The sequence below is a fragment of the Dendropsophus ebraccatus genome, unplaced genomic scaffold (assembly GCF_027789765.1).
Source record: "Dendropsophus ebraccatus isolate aDenEbr1 unplaced genomic scaffold, aDenEbr1.pat pat_scaffold_2149_ctg1, whole genome shotgun sequence".
NCBI classification, from domain to species: domain Eukaryota; kingdom Metazoa; phylum Chordata; class Amphibia; order Anura; family Hylidae; genus Dendropsophus; species Dendropsophus ebraccatus.
The window spans coordinates 1-16,985 of NW_027209591.1; the positions used below are offsets into that span (position 1 = coordinate 1).

At 48.0% G+C, this 16,985-nt stretch overlaps 1 non-coding gene and 7 pseudogenes across 1 annotated transcript; all 8 read right to left on the reverse strand.

The window, feature by feature from the left end:
- Positions 1–164: 164 nt before the first annotated feature.
- Positions 165–303, reverse strand: LOC138775834 (U2 spliceosomal RNA; annotated as a pseudogene).
- A 942-nt stretch (positions 304–1,245) lies between these two features.
- LOC138775838 (U2 spliceosomal RNA) lies at positions 1,246–1,459 on the reverse strand (annotated as a pseudogene).
- A 1,490-nt stretch (positions 1,460–2,949) lies between these two features.
- LOC138775835 (U2 spliceosomal RNA) lies at positions 2,950–3,088 on the reverse strand (annotated as a pseudogene).
- A 941-nt stretch (positions 3,089–4,029) lies between these two features.
- Positions 4,030–4,201, reverse strand: LOC138775836 (U2 spliceosomal RNA; annotated as a pseudogene).
- Positions 4,202–9,677: 5,476 nt separating this feature from the next.
- On the reverse strand, positions 9,678–9,820 carry LOC138775839 (U2 spliceosomal RNA; annotated as a pseudogene).
- A 941-nt stretch (positions 9,821–10,761) lies between these two features.
- On the reverse strand, positions 10,762–10,977 carry LOC138775837 (U2 spliceosomal RNA; annotated as a pseudogene).
- A 4,698-nt stretch (positions 10,978–15,675) lies between these two features.
- LOC138775833 (U2 spliceosomal RNA) lies at positions 15,676–15,790 on the reverse strand (annotated as a pseudogene).
- Positions 15,791–16,755: 965 nt separating this feature from the next.
- LOC138775832 (U2 spliceosomal RNA) lies at positions 16,756–16,946 on the reverse strand. The gene has a single exon (XR_011360660.1). It is a non-coding gene; the product is annotated as a U2 spliceosomal RNA (small nuclear RNA).
- Positions 16,947–16,985: the final 39 nt, after the last annotated feature.

A 16,985-nucleotide genomic window follows, 5' to 3' on the forward strand; every position in this document is an offset into this window, starting at 1 on the left:
TCAGCGTAAAACGAATCGCATTCCTTATCCTCGCATAAGTAGGGACTTCTTCCCAGCACAGTTCCATCCTCGTTGGTCACCTCCATCTTCAAATGACTCCAACGAAAAAACGAACCCACGGAGCACCTCACCTGCAGATGCAGGCAGGTGTGATCGCTTCCCGTTGCCTGGGGACTAAGCCGCCTGCCAATAGCAACAAGGAGGTAATCCTCCAAGGCCGACAGGTCGGGTACCCCAGGCACCTTCTGACCAGATCTCCTGTAGATACTACACTTGATCTTAGCCAAAAGGCCGAGAAGCGATGGCCACAACGGTTTCCCGAAAACTCCCTTCTCGGACACCACGTCCTTCTTGTTAAGGCGAAGCCAGACATACATACCCTATTATGCGCTCCACCCTCTCAGATGGCGGACCGGACGTGCTTTCACACTGCATCTCCTATTGCCTAGCACTGCCTCTGTCTTCCTTTCTGCTCTCAAATCTGAATAGCTCCACCCCCCAATCACACTGCGTCTGCTTCCACCTGATGGATGGCAGACATACACGTCTCTGTCTCTGTCTCCGTCTCTGTCTGGCATACATGACATGCAGCTAGCTCTTTGGCTGGCTGTCTCTGTAGCTGGCTGGCTGTCTCTGTGGCTGGCTGCCTAGCTGGCTAGCTTATTATTAGTACCTACCTACCTACCTATCTATCTATCTATCTATCTATCTATCTATCTATCTATCTATCTATCTAATCTATCCTATCTATTCTATCTAATGTATCTAATCTATCTATCAAAGAACATGGAGGGTGAATTCTCCCAGCTGGAGCCGTAGGCAGGCAGCATCAGCAGGATACATCGGCCACCAGGAAATCAAATCCAAAGGAAACGGTTTTAATAAACTGCACCTACCTTTCCACCTACCTGCTCGGTCGCTTGACCGGCTGCAACTGAGCTGGCTTGTTGTGCTGGCAGCTGTGTATAGCAGCAAAGCCTTGATGACATCACGTCCCGCGATGACATCACCAGCACTGGCCCGGCAGCCAAGTTGTAAACAACTCTGCCAGTTGGTTGCCATGGCAACAGAGGCCAGCAAGTCTTGGACAAACAAACTTTTCGTAGCCACACTCGGGCTAATTTTTCGGGGTCGGTCCACCTGCGCACAACACACTCGAGGGATGTTTCTTGCAACACAGTAGTTTCAGGTGCAGCCGGCTTGTTTCCTTCTTCATTCTTTTGCTCTGTTTTTTGCAAACTCATTAGGGGGTGCACTGAACCTGGAGGCACTGCAATACCAGGTCAATGCCTGGAGAGGACAGAGCAAGCTCTTTTTCCATCTCCCTGTTCTAAAAATCCATTTAATATATGGTCCCCAGATAGGGGACGTATCAGATATTAAACTGATAAGAACAGATTTTTTTTTTTTTTTTTTTTTTTTTTTTTTTTTAAAACCATTCAGAATGGTTAAAAACGATACAAACAGAAAACTGCTTATATCTTCCGATATTACTCCAACCATCTCATCATCATGGTCACTTTTATTCTTTTAAAAAAAAAACAAACAAACCAAAACAAACTCCATGCCACAGAACATAGCCTCAGGCTCTCATACCTCCCTTGTATGCAAAAAAGGATAATAACCTTATAATAATAATTGATCTTGACCCAGACTTTTCTATTTTCTCTGCAATATCCGGTGGTACACAATAAGTTTCATAAAACCTCCTTCCCTGTCTTTCCAAATGCAAGGCCACTTTTTCGTATAATGTTGTTAACGGAAACCTCTTATCAATGGATTCTATATGGTCCCATAGGTGTCGTGAGACTACTGCATAGTCCCTACGTTCCTCTTCCGTGAGGGATCTTACCATTTTTCTTTTCACTTCCGGCTCTACAGGAGCACTCTCCACTTCTGTTGGGACCTTCTCCCTTACTTTTGGCACTCTTCTAACTGCAATGTCCATTTCTTCCTCTTGCTGAGGACTATCCTTGCCTCTACTTATACCCTCCGTCTCTTCCTTACTCTTCCCCTCTTTAGATGTTCTTTTCACAGAAAGGTCCATCTCTTCCTCCTGCTTCCGGGGACTCTCTTCACCTCTAGTTGCACCTTCAGTTTCCTCCTCCTCTTTTTCCCTACCTCTCTTCTTCTTCGTTGGACACGAAGCATACAAATGTTCCGGGCTACCACACAAATGGCATTTTTTAACCTGCTCACATGTGTCAGCCATGTGCCCCTCCTTCTGACATCTTCCGCACCATAATACTGTACAATGGTCTTTTAAGTGTCCATATCGCTTGCACTTACGGCAGAAGTCTTCCATACCCACGTAAAACAAGTCCCCATTAATCGGGCCAATTTTAAACCTCCCTGGCGGGACACACAATTTCCCGTCCTCCATTACCTTAAATTTGACCGCAAACTTCCTCTTCATGGTCCATAACCCATACTGATTTAGTACCTTCCCTTTCGAGGTGACCACTTCACAATACTTGGACAGAAAGGCAGCAACCTCTTCTTCCGGAACATAAGGGCTGTACATTCGGACTGTAATCAAACGGTCTCTCCTCGGAAAATGGAATAGTATATCAACACCATTTAGTACTACATGCCCTTTCACACATTCAAGCTTACCCTCGAAAAAGCTGAAATCCTCCTCCGAACTCAAAACCAGGTCATAACACCCTCTCTTTGGGAACTCCAGCATCGCCAGTACTTGGTTCCTCTGTATTCCCAACAGCTTGAAGACAAGTTCCTCCACTACGAAAGCAAGACCCAATGCTTTCTTCTCGGGATCTCTCAGGATGAAGCGAACTCCATTACGAATTCTAGCATACACTGGTACTTCTCCATCCGACGATCCATCCTGATTCACAGCTTCCATGATCTCCAACTCCAAGAAAAGGCTCCTCACAGCAACACGCAGCACCTCCCCTGCATATGCAGGTAGGTGTGATCGCTTCCCGTTGCCTGGGGACTAAGCCGCCTGCCAATAGCAACAAGGAGGTAATCCTCCAAGGCCGACAGGTCGGGTACCCCAGGCACCTTCTGACCAGATCTCCTGTAGATACTACACTTGATCTTAGCCAAAAGGCCGAGAAGCGATGGCCACAACGGTTTCCCGAAAACTCCCCTTCTCGGACACCACGTCCTTCTTGTTAAGGCGAAGCCAGACATACATACCCTATTATGCGCTCCACCCTCTCAGATGGCGGACCGGACGTGCTTTCACACTGCATCTCCTATTGCCTAGCACTGCCTCTGTCTTCCTTTCTGCTCTCAAATCTGAATAGCTCCACCCCCCAATCACACTGCGTCTGCTTCCACCTGATGGATGGCAGACATACACGTCTCTGTCTCTGTCTCCGTCTCTGTCTGGCATACATGACATGCAGCTAGCTCTTTGGCTGGCTGTCTCTGTAGCTGGCTGGCTGTCTCTGTGGCTGGCTGCCTAGCTGGCTAGCTTATTATTAGTACCTACCTACCTACCTACCTACCTATCTATCTATCTATCTATCTATCTATCTATCTATCTATCTAATCTATCCTATCTATTCTATCTAATGTATCTAATCTATCTATCAAAGAACATGGAGGGTGAATTCTCCCAGCTGGAGCCGTAGGCAGGCAGCATCAGCAGGATACATCGGCCACCAGGAAATCAAATCCAAAGGAAACGGTTTAATAAACTGCACCTACCTTTCCACCTACCTGCTCGGTCGCTTGACCGGCTGCAACTGAGCTGCTTGTTGTGCTGGCAGCTGTGTATAGCAGCAAAGCCTTGATGACATCACGTCCCGCGATGACATCACCAGCACTGGCCCGGCAGCCAAGTTGTAAACAACTCTGCCAGTTGGTTGCCATGGCAACAGAGGCCAGCAAGTCTTGGACAAACAAACTTTTCGTAGCCACACTCGGGCTAATTTTTCGGGGTCGGTCCACCTGCGCACAACACACTCGAGGGATGTTTCTTGCAACACAGTAGTTTCAGGTGCAGCCGGCTTGTTTCCTTCTTCATTCTTTTGCTCTGTTTTTTGCAAACTCATTAGGGGGTGCACTGAACCTGGAGGCACTGCAATACCAGGTCAATGCCTGGAGAGGACAGAGCAAGCTCTTTTTCCATCTCCCTGTTCTAAAAATCCATTTAATATATGGTCCCCAGATAGGGGACGTATCAGATATTAAACTGATAAGAACAGATTTTTTTGATTGAAAATATCTTTATTACAATCAGTCGTCGTCAGGCATACATAAACTGTGACGCAGCACAGTTCAATAAATAAGACACTACATACTCAGCACCATGGTACAACATACAGCACAGGCTCCCTACGCTATACATCATACCACCCGCTACACTAGCATTCCCGCATACCTTAACAATCCTAAAACAACAAACAATAAAGCAATACAGACAAGTGATGGGGTAAGGGGGGTGGGAAAGAGGGGGGTAGGGAGGGGAAATCACAGGCCCGAAGCTTTATTGAGAGACAACACAACACAAGGGGAGAGGGGGAAGGAGAGGGGTATCAATCCTCTTCTTCCTGGTCCGATCTGTCCATGATGGAATAGTCTCTGAGCAGGCTGTGGACCAGCCTGCGGCAGTCCAGAAAGGACATCCTCTCCTTCTTCAGAATGAGGCGGTTCCTGGCAAGCCATATAGCGTCCTTAAAACAGTTCATAAGGCGCCAGGCCTCCCGGGTTGCCTCATCGCCGAAATTCCCAGGGAACAGGCCGTACAGCACCGCGCAGTGCGTTAGCCTGTTCCTGGGCACACAGTCACTGAGTTCAAGTTCCAGGGCGTCCAACAGGCCCTGAGCAAACGGACACTGCCAAAAGAGGTGCGAAGATGTTTCCTCCACGAAGGGGCACCGGGGGCAGTACCGCGTTTTGCACAGGTTGCGGGCATGCATGAATGACCTCAAAGGCAGTCCCCCCTGAATGGCCATCCAAGACAAGTCCTTGTGCCCGTTGGTCAGCTTCGCCGAAGCCACATTTGTCCATACAGTCTCTGCGGTGGCCGCAGTGAGCCCTGGAACGAGCTCCATAGAGTCCTGTGCTCTGATGAGCTTGTGGACAGTTTTTGGCTTCCACAAGTCGGGCTTGAGTCCCTCCAGTTGGTGTTCCCTCACAAACTTGACGACGCCCCCGTAGAACCAGGGAGTGTGCCAGTTGTAAGGGATGGAGCTGTCCCACTTGTCCCAGCTCAGACCCCTCCAGAGGGGGAGGAGGAACAGGCGAGACATGGACCTGCCCGCAGAGCCATTCTTCTGTTGCAGAGTCCTCCGCACACAGTCACATACGAAGGCTGCCCGCAGCAAGGTAGGGATATCCGGAACACCTTTTCCGCCCTTGCGGGGTTCCTTGTACATCACGGAGCGCTTCACTCTGTCCATTTTGGAGCCCCAGATGAAACAAAACACGGTCCTGGTGATGGCCCTGCAGACGGTGACATGGGGGGGCCAGGCCTGTGCGGTGTACTGGAGCACAGGCAGAACTTCGTTCCTCAGGACCAATGCTTTGCCCTCAATGGTGAGGTGTCTGAGGCTCCACAGCCCGATCTTCGTATTGACCTTAGCCAATCGCTCTTCCCAGGACTTGAGGGCCGCGCCTTCCTTTCCGAACCAGACTCCAAGGATCTTGATGAAGTCCGGTTTGATGGTAAACGGGAAGGGGGCGGAGGAAGCCAGGTGCCACTCCCCGAAGAGCATAGCCTCCGACTTCCCGCAGTTGACCCTTTGCCCCTGAAGCCTTTCCGAACTTCTCGCAGGTCTGGACGAGTGCGGTCACCGAACGCTGGTCAGCGCAGAAGACGGTCACGTCGTCCATGTACAGCGAGCACTTGACCTCGTGTCGATCGGGTCCGGGTACGGTGATCCCTCTGATCTCTCCGTTCTGCCGTATAGCCTCCGCGAAGGATTCTATAACACAAACAAAAAGGAGAGGTGAGAGAGGGCAGCCTTGTCTGACCCCAGAAAGAACCGGAAAGGGGTCAGTCTTCCAGCCGTTCACCAGTACCCTGCTGAAAATATCAAAATACATCACGTTAACAAAACGACAAAACATATCACCAAGTCCTAACCTACGCAGTGCCCTGCCCATGAACTCGTGAGAGACCCGGTCGAAAGCCTTCTCCTGATCAAGGCTGACCAGGGCCGCGTGTGCACGGCGGCTTTGGATGTAATGGACCGTGTCCCTCACTAGGGCGAGGCTGTCTGCGATCCTGCGGCCGGGAATGCCACAGGTCTGGTCCAGATGGACGACCTGACCGATGACCTTCTTCAGCCGGTTGGCCAGCACCTTGGCGAGGATCTTGTAGTCCACGTTCAAGAGAGAGATGGGACGCCAATTTTTCAAGTCACATCTCTCCCCCTTCCGCTTATACAGGATCGTGATCATACCCTCCCTCAACGACGGAGGCATTCTGCCCTCCACCACCATCTCCTCGTACAGCTCCAACAGGTCCGGGCAAATGAGATCCCCCAGCGCTACATAGAGCTCCGCTGGGAGACCATCACTGCCCGGGGTCCTGCCAGGCCTAAAGGATTTAGCGGCAGAGAGCAGCTCCCCCACCGTCAAGGGGGCGTCCATGGCCGACGCACCTGCGGGATCAACAACGTTAGTGATACCTGACAGGAACTCGTCGGCCACTTCGGAGTCGGTGGTCTTCGGGGCGTAGAGGCTGCGGTAGAAGCTAGTGACAACCCCCATCACGTCCTCTTTGCCCTTCCGCAAACTTCCGGTCTCATCCCGCAGCTCAGTCAGGGGCGTGTGGCCGGCGTGGAGTTTCCTGAAAAAGAACGAGTTACATTTCTCACCCTTCTCCAGGTTCTCCACCTTGGAACGGAAGACGATTCGCTTGGATTCCTCCTCAAAGTGCCTTTGCAAGCTCTTTTTGGTCTCCTCCAGCTCCTCCTTCACGTCCCAGCCGCACCGGAGAAGGTCTTGCAGTGACCGCAGCTCGCGCTGCAGCCTCCTGAAGTCCCTCTTTCTTCCGCACGCCTGTTGACGACTCTTGGCCTGAAAGAAACTGCGAAATTGAACCTTAACAAATTCCCACCAATCACTAACACGCTCAAACATACATTTATCGTTGCGCCATACGATGTAGGCCTCTCTAAGCTCCTCCAGAACCTCCTCCTGAGCCAGTAGAGCACAATTCAGCTTCCAAGAGCCTGGGCCAGATGGGAAACCATGGCCCAGAACCCCTTGAAACAGAATGGCCCTGTGGTCAGAGAAGAAGCAGGGAACCATAGAGTGCCTAGTCTGCCTGACTGCTCGAGAGGCAAACACAAAGTCAATCCGAGAACGGAGCGAGCCATCGGGGCGGCTCCATGTATAATTAACAGAGCCGTTCCCGATGGACCCAACAACGTCCTGCAAGGATGCTTCAGTCACCATCTCGATGAGCAGTTTGGATGTGACATCCAACTTGACAGATGTCCCAGAACTGCGTCCGTCCGCTTCAATGGGGCAGTTGAAGTCCCCACCCAACACTACAGCCCTGGAGGTTGCGAGCTGGGCCCGCAGGGCCTGGAATAGTTCCAGACGCGCACCCTTCTCAGGAGAGGCATACACATTGATGAGCCTTACGGGCTCCCCCGCCCAAGAGCCGTCTGCAATTAGCAATCTGCCACAGACAAGCTCCTGAACAGAATCAAGTGTAAAGTTGCCTCCCCTGATCAGGATGGCGACCCCTGCGGACTTACAGTCGCCCCCGCCGGACCAGTAGGAGGGACCGTGGGACCACTGCCTGGCCAGATGGTTGTAGGACCTAGAAGAGGACAGAGCACATTCCTGCAACATATACACATCGCACAACTGAGCATTTAAAAACGAAAGAACTGTCTGGAATCTAGACCTATCTCTCATACTCCGCACATTTAAGCTAAAGATGGAAAGATTAGCCATGGGGAGAAAAGAAAAGGGTTAGTCACAGACTCATACGATACCACTCCGGTCGGGCGGATCCTCTTCTTCGGGGCCCGCCGGCCCGACCCATTCCCGTATGCACTCCTCCAGCGCCTCTTTCAGGTGTGCATTCTCTGGGACGTCCTCGAAGTCGAAAGCCTCCGGTTCGTCGACCAGATTCTCCACCACCTGATCCATGTCGCTTTCCTCCGGGAGGTCATCTTCGCAGACCTCGATGATCTTTTTCTTGGAGGTCTCAGCCGATGGGCTGTCCCTCACTTTCCTCTTCCTGTCGGGAACCACTGTGGGGACAAGAGGGGGAAAATCCTCCAAGGAGAGAACCACAGCAGCGGGAGGAAAGGTTAGTGCTGCTGGGTTGGGGGAGTGGGGTGGGAGGGTGGGGGTAGGGGCGGGGGACAGGGGACCCACTGAGGCAATGGGATAGGGGAGGGATTCCTCAGTGGGGGTGGGCGGGGAGGGAGAGGGGGGAGGGGGGGGAAGGAGGGGAGGGGGAAGGGGTAGGGAGGGCGGGGGGTGGGGGGAGGGTTAGGGGCCGTCGTCCTCTTACCCTCCTTCTTCTTCTTCTCCTTCTCCTTGGGCTTCTGCGCTGCTTGGGCTACGGCCGGCTGCTGGCCGGTCGGAGCTTTGGCAACCACGGATGCCCACGTTCTCTTTTCCCTCTGGGGGCAGGCCCTGTAGCTGTGGTCCGCATGGCCGCAGAGGTTGCAGGTTTTTGCCTTCGGACAGTCCTTGGTCCCATGCCCGGCACTCGGCAGACTCTACAGGAATCTTCGCTGCAGTCCTTCGCCTGATGACCCTTCTTGCTGCATCTCCTGCAGATCTGCGGCATATCCGGGTAATAGATGAAGCCTGGAGCGTCACCCAAAGAGAAAGCCTGAGGCAGGTGCTGGAAACCGTCGTCCGATGACTCATCCCTGTTGAGCCTCACGACCACCGACCACTTGCCAGTCCAGAATCCAAGGCTGCTCAGGATCTTGGAGGGTTCCTTGACCACTGTGCAGTACCTTGCAAGGAATGTGGCGATGTCCTTGCCTGGGATGTACGGGTTAAGGATTGAAACTGTCACCCGCCTCTCCTCCCTTTGGATTAAGCAGTTGCTTACAAAGCGAGAGAAAGGGGATTCGGGCCTCGCTGCCTTTACCGCCTCCCAGTACCTCCTGCAGGTGTTGAAGGAGGCAAATGTCACATAGAAGATCCCAGTGAAGAAGAAAATGCTGAGGGTTTCAGCCTTGGAGAAACCCTGGTCCAGGACCATCTTCTTAGCGAACACATCCTCAGACATGTCCGGCTCTCTACCATCCACCTTCTTCAGTCGCATGGCCACCGTAGTGCGCATCCAGGGCCGCAGTGTAGGGATGCCTGGATCCGCAGCCTTGCTGGTCGTCGGCTGAGCTGGGGCGGCAGAGGAAGAGGCATCCACGACCCGGGCCTCCTGGCTCTTCCTCGCTTCCTTCTGCTGGGTCTTCTTCATCTCCGGTGCTGGTGCTGAAGAGGCCATCGCTTCTCCCGGTCGAGCTCTTTCCTGGTGGGCGGAGCTATGCAGATCCTCGTCGAAGGGGGCGGAGAGATGCAAATCCTCGTCGCCGGCTTCTTCGGGGTTCAGCGTCGTCCTTCTCGGGGTTCCGGGGCGTCTTCGTCGATCGTTCGTCGGCAGGCGGGATCGAAGTGGTTCTCCGGTCAAACCGTCGGGCACAGGACAATCGAGCAGCAGGCCGAGAGGAAGGTTCACTCTCGTTCCTGGGGAATAGCCCTACACCCAATAGCTGCAGTGAGCTTAAGACGAATTAAATCGCCGATGCCCAAAGGCCGAGTGCAGGGGGTACCCCAGGACCTGAGCCGTCAAGTCAAGGCAGTTCAGTAAGACAAGATACTACACTTGATCTTAGCCAAAAGGCCGAGAAGCGATGGCCACAACGGTTTCCCGAAAACTCCCCTTCTCGGACACCACGTCCTTCTTGTTAAGGCGAAGCCAGACATACATACCCTATTATGCGCTCCACCCTCTCAGATGGCGGACCGGACGTGCTTTCACACTGCATCTCCTATTGCCTAGCACTGCCTCTGTCTTCCTTTCTGCTCTCAAATCTGAATAGCTCCACCCCCAATCACACTGCGTCTGCTTCCACCTGATGGATGGCAGACATACACGTCTCTGTCTCTGTCTCCGTCTCTGTCTGGCATACATGACATGCAGCTAGCTCTTTGGCTGGCTGTCTCTGTAGCTGGCTGGCTGTCTCTGTGGCTGGCTGCCTAGCTGGCTAGCTTATTATTAGTACCTACCTACCTACCTACCTACCTACCTATCTATCTATCTATCTATCTATCTATCTATCTATCTAATCTATCCTATCTATTCTATCTAATGTATCTAATCTATCTATCAAAGAACATGGAGGGTGAATTCTCCCAGCTGGAGCCGTAGGCAGGCAGCATCAGCAGGATACATCGGCCACCAGGAAATCAAATCCAATGGACAACGGTTTAATAAACTGCACCTACCTTTCCACCTACCTGCTCGGTCGCTTGACCGGCTGCAACTGAGCTGCTTGTTGTGCTGGCAGCTGTGTATAGCAGCAAAGCCTTGATGACATCACGTCCCGCGATGACATCACCAGCACTGGCCCGGCAGCCAAGTTGTAAACAACTCTGCCAGTTGGTTGCCATGGCAACAGAGGCCAGCAAGTCTTGGACAAACAAACTTTTCGTAGCCACACTCGGGCTAATTTTTCGGGGTCGGTCCACCTGCGCACAACACACTCGAGGGATGTTTCTTGCAACACAGTAGTTTCAGGTGCAGCCGGCTTGTTTCCTTCTTCATTCTTTTGCTCTGTTTTTTGCAAACTCATTAGGGGGTGCACTGAACCTGGAGGCACTGCAATACCAGGTCAATGCCTGGAGAGGACAGAGCAAGCTCTTTTTCCATCTCCCTGTTCTAAAAATCCATTTAATATATGGTCCCCAGATAGGGGACGTATCAGATATTAAACTGATAAGAACAGATTTTTTTTAATTTTTTTTGATTTTTTACTTTTTTATTAATGATCATGTCAAACAAAAAACAGTACAATCAATACAAGCAAGAAAAACCAATCACCAAACAAAATACAATATTACACAAGCGAGTTCCACAACTCAAATTCCACAGTGCTTTTGCTCTCTTGATTCCCAGATTCTTTTTATCAAGTAAATAATATGTGAATAAATCACTCAGTGCAAGCTTAAAACAGTCTTTCTCGGATATAAAGTCTCTTTTGAAGAGTAAGATGTTTCTTGATTTCCACAAGGCTTCTTTTATTGCACACACAAATGTCCATATAACTCTATCAGTATCTCTGTTTTGACTTGTAAAATTCCCATACAACACAGTTTCATGATTAAAAAACCTTAAGACCTGTAATATAACATTAAAAGACTAGCAACATTTTCCAAACAGTCTGAGCGTAAAAAAACAGTTCCAAAATACATGTAAAACAGTTCTTACCCTCCACAGCCCCCCCTTGGACATCTGGAGGTATTGCACAATCCCGTCTGTGCTGAAAAGCTCTGGTAGGTACACACATGCTCCACAGACCACGCAGATCTTTAAACTGTTTTGTAAATAAGGTGCATTGGCATTCTCCAAATCCTGTCACATTTATTTTTTGCAAAGTTCATGATCATTGAGGTCTGTTCAGAACCTTGTTATTCCAAACCAGCCTCTTTGGATTTTTAAAATGTCCGCTTCCATGTCCTGTAATGTTATAAACGGATGATCTTCTCTAAAATTACGTATTGTTTTGGAGGCGTGATTAAAACAGGAGATGTTTGAGACAAAGATAGCCACTTTCTTTTCCTAAAAATGTCTCCCGCAGCATATCTTAAATAAAATGACCAATGTTTCCCAGTAAAAATTATTTTAAAACACAGACAGAAAAAATTTCAAGTATAAAAACTGCTTAATATTTGGAATATTTTTACCTCCATGTTTGTGTGTTTGTACATCGTTTCTCTTTTTAATTTCTCCATTTTTTGAACTCCAGATAAAATGGAAAATTTGTTTTTGCAGATTTTTTACGAATAAATCAGAGGGGGGAATACCCATATTCAAGTACAGCATTATGGGCAGAAGCAATGATCTTATAATCACCAATTTTACCTTCTATGGTCAACTTTCTGAGCTTCCAAAAATCAATTTTTTTCTTGATTTTTTCCCTTACAATAGTCCAGCTCTCCTCTCCATTATTTTCCTGTGAAAAAATGACTCCAAGTATTTTAATTTTGTCCACATTCATAGTTATGTTTGGATTATCAACATACTCCATTCTCCAAATCTTAGACACTCACATTTTTGGCAGATTTAATGTAAAGGCGGATGCACAACAAAAAAATTCTGTATTTCTCAGTGCCCTCTTAAGAGTAATATCAGAGTCACATAGTATAGTAATATCATGTAGGCCAAGGCTTTAACATGTGTTATGTCCCATTCCTCCTGGCAGCGGCACCCCTCTGACCACTTTATCTTTCCAGCATGGCCAGTAGGGGCTCTATTGCCACATATAAATAGTAGGGTGGTGATAGTGGGACAGCCTTGTTTCACACCACACTTTAGCTGTACATTTTTAGATAAAAAACCATTCACTAAAACTTTTGCTATTACAGTCTTTGATAAAAGTGCAATGTGCTTGATAAAAATTTCAGGAAAACCCATCTTTTTTAAAACAGTCCACAAATACTCATGAGAGACTCTATCATATGCTTTTGAAATCAAGTGATAACAGTGCAGCTTTTGGTTTCGGTCCTGTTGGTACCATATGGCATCTCTCTGATAACCTTGAGATGCTCCCACACCCCACGGCCAGGCACAGCACATACCTGGTCTGGATGAATCACCCTTTCAATCACATGCTTGGTACGATTGACTAAAATCTTTGCAAATATTTTGTAGTCCACATTTAACAGTGTGATGGTCTCCAATTTTCTAATTTTGTTTTGTCACCTTTCTTAAAAATTAAGGACACCACACCACTTCTCCAGGACCCAGGCAATAAATCACACATAAAAGCTTCTTTAAAAACAGCATATAAATCCTCTTTTAAAATCTCCCAAAAGGTTATGTAAAATTCTATTTGTAAACCATCAGAACCAGGTGTTTTTCCTTTAGCAAAGCTTTTTATTGCACATAAATTTCCTCAAGCTGCAGATTTTTTGTTAGGAAATTCTGATCATGTAAACTGAGACTGGTGTGAACAGAGTCTAAAAATCCGATAAAAGTCATAATCATTTGTTTTTCACTAAAGAGTCTTGGTAAAATGTGTGTGTGCTTTATTCAAAAGACCTTGTTGTGTTGTTTCCCATTGAATTCTTTAATAACTCTTTTTCTCCATTAATTTTTTAAGAAAAAACCGAGAACATTTTTCATCTTTCTCCATATGCTCAACTTTTGCATTATAAATAATTTCTTTACCTTTTTGTTCCACTGCCTTGTTTATTTCCTCTTTCACTTTTACAATTGCATTGTCCATATCCCACCCAATATTTTTTAACAAGTAACAGTTTGCAGTTTGGTATTCAGAGTCTTAAACCATTTTTGTTTTTCTTTGCTTTTTTTTATTCCTGCAGATATAACCAGATTTTATTTTTCCTTTTTTTTCTTTTGCATATTCCCACACTCAAGTATAGAAGTAGTAAAGTGTGTTGGTGTTTTTAAGTTTTTATAGCAGCAAATAAACTCTTGTTTTATTTTTTCCTCCTCCAGCAGCTGTGTGGTTAATTTCCAACACCTTTCCCTTTAATTAGCTCAGGTAACACACTGTAACAGAAAGCAGCTTATGGTCAGAGAAAATGTTATCAGTGAGTGATGTATTGCAGGGTTACATGTTCAGGCACTAAAATAAAATCAATCCTGGATTTATACACATTACTCTCCCAGGTGTAAACTGGATCAGATGGATTATGATATTTCCAGGTATCTTGCAGTCTATTATCAGTTTATTAGGTTTTTTTTAGCTGCATTCATTCAGTTTTATCTTTCCTTACAGAACAGACACTCTTTTTTCCTCTGGCAGTACACAATTAAAGTCCCCCTCCCAGTATCACAGTTGAGTGAGGGACCAGGTAAGTAGGTTGAACTGTTTCCAAATAAAGTTGACCTCTCCTCCTTCATTGGGGAGGCATAGATGTTACAATCCTTAATTCCACTCCCACAATATTTACCTTTGCATCAGAGCCCTCCCAGGCTCAAATTTCACTGAAGGATAATATGTTGCAATTTTGGCCTTTAAATAATATCCCAACACCAGAGTTTTATTTAATTGTCCCCAGACACAAGGATGGGCCACATCCCCAGTCTGCTTTTAAATCATGATACTCCCAGTCATGTTGTATTGCACATTCCTGAAGTAAAAAAAATATCAAAACTTAATTGTGACAAAAAAATCAAATAAAGCAAGCCCTTCTTGCCGGGCTCTTTAACCCCCTTACATTCAGGGAGGCTACTCTGATGTTGCTCATAATAACATTTTATTTTTATCCTTCCTCTGAAGATGGCGACAACGGTGGAATCACGCCATCTGAATCCTCAGATGTAACCCCTGTATATTAGCGGGATCAGATGGATGATGTGAGCAAGATGCCCCTGGTGTGTCACTCTCAGAGGCACTAGAATCTTTTCATTGCCCTTGTAACACAAAACTCAGAGTCTTCCTGAGATACAACCAACTCAGGTTTTTTTCTTTTTCTCTGTTCCTCTAGCTCCATTGACTCTTCCCAGCCCTTATCACAGACAATAGGAGCAAGTATTTGTGCTGGACACTGACCAGTTAATCCCCAGTCCTAACAGAGACTTCAGGACTGGGCTCCACCAGCGCAGGTGAGGTTAGCAGTCTTAATTGCAGGCTTACTGGGAGAAACCTCCTTCCCTCTCCCAGTTTTCTCTGCACAGAGGTTTTTTTAAGAGCAGGTTTTTGCAGACTCAAACAGAAGTGCTGTATTGCCAGCTTAGTCACAGTCCCTGAGGCTTTCGAAACCCCTGCAGAGGCCACAGATGGACTGCCACAGTCACCACTTTTTTGGCTGCAGCCACCACCTCTGCAAAGGATTTTTCCTTTCTGGACAGTCTCTAAATGTATGACCCTCTTTTGTGCACAGATTACACACCACTGCAGAATTACAGTCCATTGAGCTACAGCTGATGGCCAGACTGTCCACAATTTCTGCAAAACACAGCATCACTTGCACACCTATCTTGAGTGTGGCAAAGGTTCTGCATTTCTGCAATACAGTGCATCCCATTATAAACAGCCAGCCTCTGTCCCTTCCAATCATGAAGGCTGAAGGTGGGTGGTATTGTCCCTCAATCCATTTGGGTCAGTTTTGAACTTGACAAGAACTTATGTTTCCCTGTCCAGAGGCCAAAGGTTCAGGATTTTTGTTTTCCATATTGACTCTGAACAATATCTCCACAGAGAAACAGTTCAATATCGTTCTTGTCAACATAGGGATTATACATAAAAACAACCACCGGTACTTCCCCAGATGTTATAGCAAGGTGAAGCACAAACTTCCAGCTCAGGGGACTCCCAACAGTGTTTCAGGGTTCATAGAAGTTCTGGCAAGCTGCAGCAGATGAGAGCACAAGTGTAAAGCGTCCTTTTCCAGGCTCCTGCAAACAGAGAATGTCCTCTTTGTCCATTTTAGCAGGTCAAACAGTAGTTCTTCACAAAATGCCCAGCGAAACTTCTCCAGATAGTCAGCATGTACATCTATACGAATTCCATTCCTGACACGGGTTTCCCCAGGCAGAATGTATTTGATCCTTCTCTCCATCTCTGAGCGCCTTCCCAGGTCTCCAGACCCACAGATACTACACTTGATCTTAGCCAAAAGGCCGAGAAGCGATGGCCACAACGGTTTCCCGAAAACTCCCCTTCTCGGACACCACGTCCTTCTTGTTAAGGCGAAGCCAGTACATACATACCCTATTATCGCTCCACCCTCTCAGATGGCGCGACACGGACGTGCTTTCACACTGCATCTCCTATTGCCTAGCACTGCCTCTGTCCTCCTTTTGCTCTCAAATCTGAATAGCTCCACCCCCCACTCACACTGGGTATGCTTCCACCTGATGGGGCAGACATACACGTTAGTTGTCTCTGTCTCCGTCTTTGTTGGCATACATGACATGCAGCTAGCTCTTTGGCTGGCTTTGTCTCTGTAGCTGGCTGGCTGTCTCTGTGGCTGGCTGCCTAGCTGGCTAGCTTATATTAGTACCTACCTACCTACCTACCTAACTATCCTATCTATCTATCTATCTATCTATCTATCTATCTATCTATCTATCTAATCTATCCTATCTATCCTATCTATTCTATCTAATGTATCTAATCTATCTATCAAAGAACATGGAGGGTGAATTCTCCCAGCTGGAGCCGTAGGCAGGCAGCATCAGCAGGATACATCGGCCGGCCACCAGGAAATCAAATCCAAAGGAAACGGTTTAATAAACTGCACCTACCTTTCCACCTACCTGCTCGGTCGCTTGACCGGCTGCAACTGAGCTGCTTGTTGTGCTGGCAGCTGTGTATAGCAGCAAAGCCTTGATGACATCACGTCCCGCGATGACATCACCAGCACTGGCCCGGCAGCCAAGTTGTAAACAACTCTGCCAGTTGGTTGCCATGGCAACAGAGGCCAGCAAGTCTTGGACAAACAAACTTTTCGTAGCCACACTCGGGCTAATTTTTCGGGGTCGGTCCACCTGCGCACAACACACTCGAGGGATGTTTTCTTGCAAAACAGTAGTTTCAGGTGCAGCCGGCTTGTTTCCTTCTTCATTCTTTTGCTCTGTTTTTTGCAAACTCATTAGGGGGTTGCACTGAACCTGGAGGCACTGCAATACCAGGTCAATGCCTGGAGAGGACAGAGCAAGCTCTTTTTCCATCTCCCTGTTCTAAAAATCCATTTAATATATGGTCCCCAGATAGGGGACGTATCAGATATTAAACTGATAAGAACAGATTACTACACTTGATCTTAGCCAAAGGCCGAGAAGCGATGGCCACAACGGTTTCCCGAAAACTCCCCTTCTCGGACAC